This window comes from Papio anubis, chromosome 12, assembly GCF_008728515.1.
Source record: "Papio anubis isolate 15944 chromosome 12, Panubis1.0, whole genome shotgun sequence".
Classification (NCBI taxonomy): domain Eukaryota; kingdom Metazoa; phylum Chordata; class Mammalia; order Primates; family Cercopithecidae; genus Papio; species Papio anubis.
The window spans coordinates 62,156,971-62,163,459 of record NC_044987.1 but is presented as its reverse complement, the minus strand read 5'-3'; the positions used below and the strand labels follow the sequence as shown (position 1 = coordinate 62,163,459).

General features: G+C 43.5%; 1 pseudogene; it reads left to right on the top strand.

Annotated features, from left to right (window-relative positions):
- The first annotated feature begins 2,954 nt into the window (after positions 1 to 2,954).
- Positions 2,955 to 5,683, top strand: LOC101003809 (annotated as a pseudogene).
- The last annotated feature ends 806 nt before the right edge of the window (positions 5,684 to 6,489 follow it).

Sequence of the window (6,489 nt, the reverse complement as noted above, 5' to 3'; positions counted from 1 at the left end):
TGGGACTACAGGCGCCCGCCACCTCGCCCGGCTATTTTTTGTATTTCTTAGTAGAGACGGGGTTTCACCGTGTTAGCCAGGATGGTCTCGATCTCCTGACCTCGTGATCCGCCCATCTCGGCCTCCCAAAGTGCTGGGATTACAGGCTTGAGCCACCGCGCCCGGCCCTGCTTTCAATTCTTTTGGTTATATACCCAGAAGTGAAATTGCTGGATTATATGATGATTCCATATGTAATTGTTTTAGGAACCTCCATATTGTTTTCCACAGTGGCTGTATCATTTTACATTTCCGCCAACAGTGCAAAAGGGTTCCAACTTCTCCAAACCCTCATCAACACTTGTTATTTTCTGATTTTTTAAAATAGCAACCATCCTAATGGGTCTGAGATGGTGTCTCATTGTAGTTTTGATTCCCATTTCCCTAATCATTACTGATGTTGAGTATGTGTTTTTGTGCTTATTGACCATTTGTATATATTCTTTGGAAAAATATTTATTCAAATCCTTTGCCCTTTTAAAATTATTTTTTATTGAAAAAATTGAGAGTCTTAATTCTGTCAAGCAGGATGGAGTGTGGTGGCACGATCTCTGTTCACTGAAACCTCCACCTCCCGGGCTCAAGCAATCCTTTCACCACAACCTCTCAAGGAGCTGGGACCACAGGCATGCCCCACCACGCCCAGCTAATTTTTTTGTATTTTTGGTAGAGGTGGGGTTTTGCTATATTGTCCAACCTGGTCTGGAACTCCTGGTCCCAAGCAATCTGATTACCTCCACCTCTCAAAGTGCTGGGCTTACAGGCATGAACCACTGTGCCCAGCTCCTTCCCCCCCTTTTTTTTTTGAGACAGAGTCATGCTCTGTTGCCCAGGCTGGAGTACAGTGGCGTGATCTCGGCTCACTGCAACCTCCTCCTCCCAGGTTCAAGCAGTTCTCCTGTCTAAGCCTCCTGAGTTGCTGGGACTACAGGCGCATGCCACCATGACCAGCTAATTTTTTTAATATTGTTATTAGAGACCAGGTTTCACCATGTTGGTCAGGCTGGTCTCGAACTCCTGACCTCTGGTGATCCACCCACCTCAGCCTCCCAAAGTGTTGGGATTACAGGCGTGAGCCACTGTGCCTGGCCCTATTTTTAAATCATGTTGTTTTGTTTTTTCACTGTTGAGATTTATGAGTTCTCTATATAGTGTGGATATTAATCTCTTATCATATGTATAATTTGCAAATATTTTTTTCCCATTCTGTGGGTTGCCTTTTTACTCTCTTGATAGTGTTTTCATTGCACAGATTTTTAAAGTTTTTATGAGCCCTGATTTATTTTTTGTCGTCTGTGCCTTTGTTGTCATTTCCAAGAAATCACTGTCAAATTCACAGTTGTAAAGATTAGCGCTATATTTTCTTTTAGAATTTTATACTTTTAGGTCTTATATTTAGATCTTTGATCCATTTTGAGTTGATTTTTGTATACGGTTAGATAAGGGTCCAAATTTATCCTTTTGCATGTGGATATTCATATTTCCCAGCACCAATTGTTAAAAGACTGTTTTTTTCCCCATTGAATGATCCTGGCACCCATATAGAAAATCATTTGTTCATATATGCAAGCATTTACTTCTGAGCTGTGTATTCTATTCAGTTGGTTTATATGTCTGTCTTTATGCCAGTATCATACTATTTGATTAGTATAGCTTGTAGTAAGTTTTCCAGTCAGGAAGAATGAGTCTTCCAGCTTTGCTCTTCTTTTTTAAGATTATTCAGGGTCCCTTGAAGTTCCATATGAATTTTAGGATGGGTTTTTCTATTTCTGCTAAAAGCATCATTGGGATTTTGATACAGATTGCATTGACTCTGTAGATTGCTATGGAAACACTGGTAAATTCTTGTATGTTGAGTCATCCTTGCATTCCAGGAATAGATCCTACTTGGTCATGGTATATAATCCTTTTCATATGCTGCTAAATATGGTTTGCTAGTGTTTTGCTGAGTATTTTTGCATTAGTAATCATAAGGGATATTGGCTTGTAGTTTTCTTTTCTTGTAGTGTCTTTGTCTGGCTTTGGTATCAGGGCCTCACAGAATGAGTTAGAAATTGTTCTCTCCTTTTTTTTTTTTAAGTTTGAGAAGGATTGGTGTTCTTTAAATGTTGGGTAGAATTCAGCAGTGCATCAGTTCCAGAGCTTTTATTTCTCAGGAGACTTTTTATTACTCATTCAATCTCCTTGCTAGTTATAGGTTTATTCAGATTTTATATTTCTTTGTGATTTAGCCATGATAGGTTTTGTATTTCTAAAGATTTATCAGTTTCATCTAGGTTATCCAATTTGTTGGCATGCAGTTGTTCATAGCACTCTCTGATAATCCTTTCTATTTCTGTACAGTCTAGTAATGCCCTTGCTTTCATTTCTGATCTTAGTAATTTGACTCTTCTCCCTCTTTTGCTTAGACCATCTAGCTAAAGGTTTGTCAATTTATTGATCTTTTTAAAGAATCGATTTCTTGTTTGATTGATTTTCTCTGTTGTTTTTCTATTCTCATGTTATATACTTCTCATCTTTATTATGTCCTTCCTTCTGTTGGCTTTGGTTTTGGTTTGTTCTTTCTGGTTCCTTAAATTACAGTTAGGTTGTTGATTTGAGATCTTGTTTTTTTAATGCAGGCATTTATAGCTATAAATTTCCTCCTTAGCACTGCTTTCACTGCATTCCATAAGTTTTGGTGTGGTGCATAAATACTTACAGGTCATTATCATGTACCCGTTAAGTATTTTCTGATTTCTCTTGTGATCAGTTGTTTGATTTTAATAATTTTATGAATTTTTTGTCGTTTTACTACTGTTATTGATTTCTAACTTATCTTGCTCTGTCAGAGAAAATACTTTGTATGATATCTAAATTCTAGGGCGGTGTTGGCAACAGTGTTGGCAGCGGCTGTGGCAGGTGGCAGGAGAAAAATGGCAGAGTATCTGGCCTCCATCTTTCGCACCTAGAAAGACAAAGTCAACTGTTCATTTTATTTCAGAATCGGTGCGTGTTGTCATGGAGACAGGTGCTCTTCGTTGCACAATAAACCGACGTTTAGCCAGACCATTGCCCTCTTGAACATTTACCATAACCTTCAAAATTCTTCCCAGTCTGCTGATGATTTGTGCTGTGCTGTGAGCAATGTTGAGATGCAGGAACACTATGATGAATTTTTTGAGGAGTTTTTTATAGAAAAGGAGAAGTATGGGGAAGTTGTGGAGATGAACATCTGTGGCAACCTGGGAGACCACCTGGTAGGGAACGTATAGGTTGTTTTGTGTCTGGAATTGGTGGGTCCTCGGTCTGACTTCAAGAATGAAGCCACGGACCCTCGCGGTGAGTGTTACAGTTCTTAAAGATGGTGTGTCCAGAGTTTGTTCCTTCAGACATTCAGATGTATCTGGAGCGTCTTCCTTCTGGTGGGTTTGTGGTCTCGCTGTCAGGAGTGAAGCTGCAGACCTTCATGGTGAGTGTTACAGCTCTTAAAGGCAGCGCCTCTGGAGCTGTTCGTTCTTGCTGGTGGGTTCGTGGTCTTGTTGGCTTCAGGAGTGAAGCTGCAGACCTTCGCAGTGAGTGTTACAGCTCATAAAGGGAGCGTGAACCTAAAGAGTGAGCAGCAGCAAAATTTATTGCAAGGAGTGAAAGAACAAGCCTTCCACAGTGCGGAAGAGGACCCCCCCAGTGAGTTGTGGCAGATTGGCTTAGGCATCCTGCTTTTATTCCCTTATCTGGCCCCACCCACATCCTGCTGATTGGTCCATTTTACAGAGAGCTGATTGGTCCATTTTGACAGAGTGTTGATTGGTGCGTTTACAATCCTTGAGCTAGACACAGAATCAGAGTGCTAGTTAGCTAGATACAGAGTTAGCTAGATACGGAGTACCAATTGGTGTATTTACAAATGTCCCATGTACACTTGAAAAGAATGTATATGCTGTTGTTGTTGAGCACAGTGTTCTGTATATGCCCATTATATCTAGTTGGTTTACTGTGTTGTTTAAATCAAACACAGTGTGCTGATTGGTGCATTTACAATCCTTGAGCTAGACAGTCACAGAGTGCTAGTCCTCCAAGCCTCCACTAGGTTAGTTAGATACAGAGCACCAACTGATGTATTCACAAACCCTGAGCTAGACACAGAGTGCTGATACGTGTATTCACAAACCCTGAGCTAGACACAAAGTGCTGATTGGTGCACATACAATCCTCTGGCTAGATATAAAAGTTCTCCAAGTCCCCATCGGGTTCAGGAGCCCAGCTGCCTTCACCCAGTGGATCCTGCACTGGGACTGCAGGCGGAGCTGCCTGCCAGTCCCAAGCTGCGCCTGCACTCCTCAGCCCTTGGCAGCGCCCGTCAGGGAGGCTCAGGGAGCCCACTGCAGAGGGCGGGGGGTGCAGACATGGCAGGCTACAGGTCCCGAGCCCTGCCCCGCGGGCAGACAGCTAAGGCCGGGCAGAATTTGAATGCGGAGCCGGGGGGCCGGCACTGCTGGGGGGCCCGGTGCAACCTCCGCAGCTGCTGGCCCGGTCCGAAGCCCCTCACTGCTCTGGGCCTGCGGGGCCAGCCGACCGCTTGGTGTGCGGGCCCCGAGCCCGCTCCTGCGCTGGCCTGAACTCCTGGCGTGAACTTGCACTGGCCTGCGAGCGCAGCTTGCAGCCTGGGTTCCCGCCAGCGCCTCTCCCTCCACACCTACACCTTCCCGCAAGCAGAGGGAGGCAGCTCCGGCCTCAGCCAGCCCAGAGAGGGGCTCCCACGGTGCTGTGGTGGACTGAAGGGCTCCTACAAGCACCGCCAGAGTGGACACGGACTCTGACGCTGAGGCCGAGGAGGCACTGAGAGTGAGGGCTGCTAGCACATTGTCACCTCTCAGTTTTGCAGTGAGGAAGATGTGGAAAAGGCTGTGATTGACTTGAATAACCGTTGGTTTAACAGACAGCCAATCCACGTGGAGCTGTTGCCTGTGACGGACTTCAGGGAAGCCTGCTGCTGTCAGTATGAGATGGGAGAATGCACACAAGGCGGCTTCTGCAACTTCATGCATTTGAAGCCCATCTCCAGAGAGCCGTGGCAGGAGCTGTATGGGCGCCATTGCAAGAAGTGTAGATCAAGATCCCGAAACCTGGAGCATAGTTCTCGGTCTAGAGACCGTGGCCGTAGTGGTGGTGGAGGTGGTGGCAGAGGCCAGCATGACAGGAGGCCATCTAGAGATCACGAAAGATCTGGGCGATTCTGAGCCATGCCATTTTTACCTTATGTCTGCTAGAAAGTTGTGGTTGATTGACCACACCTGTTCATAAGGGGAATTTTTTTAAAACAACAACAAAAAACCCACAAAGATGGGTTTCTGAATAAAATTTGTAGTGATAACAGTAATAAATAAATAAATTCTATTGAGACAATTTGTGGCCTAACATATCTTGAAAAATGTCCCGTGTACACTTGAAAAGAATGTATATGCTGCTGTTGTTGAGCACAGTGCTCTGTATATGCCCATTATATCTAATTGGTTTACTGTGTTGTTTAAATCCTTTATTTCCTTACTTATCTTCTTTCTGGTTCTTCTAATACTGAGAGTAGGGTATTGAAGACTCCAACTATTTTTTTTTTTTTTTTTTTTAATATTGTACTTTAAGTTCTAAGGTACATGTGCACAACGTGCAGGTTTGCTACATATGTATACATGTGCCATGTTGGTGTGCTGCACCCATTAACTTTTCATTTACATTAGGTATATCTCTTAATGCTGTCCCTCCCCTTTCCCACTTATGGCCTTTTCCCATCACACAGGCCCCAGTGTGTGATGTTCCCCTTCCTGTGTCAAAGTGTTCTCATTGTTCAGTTCCCACTTATGAGTGAGAACATGTGGTGTTTGGTTTTCTGTTCTTGCAATAGTTTGCTGAGAATGATGGTTTCCAGCTTCATCCATGTCCCTACAAAGGACATGAACTCATCCTTTTTTATGGCTGCATAGTATTCTATGGTGTATATGTGCCACTTTTTCTTAATCCAGTCTATCATTGATGGGCATTTGGGTTGGTTCCAAGTCTTTGCTATTGTGAATAGTGCCGCAATAAACATACGTGTGCATGTGGAAGACTCCAACTATTATTGTAGAACTTACTATTTCTCCCTTTAGTTCTGTCAGTTTTTGTTTCATGTATTTTGATGGTCTTTTTTAGGTATATAATTTTTCATAATTGTTGTATCTTATTCCTGTATTTAACTTTGTATTTATAATATTCTTGGCTGGGCCCCATGGCTCATGCCTAATCCCAGCTGTGTAGGAGGCCAAGGAAGGAGGATAGCTTGAGCCCAGGAGTTTCAGACCAGCCTGGGCAACATAGTGATACCTCATCTCTACAAATAATTAAAAATATTTGCTGGGCATGGTGGTGCATGCCTGTGGTCTCAGCTACTTGGGAGGCTGAAGTGGGAGGATTGCTTAAGCCCAGGTGGTTGAGATG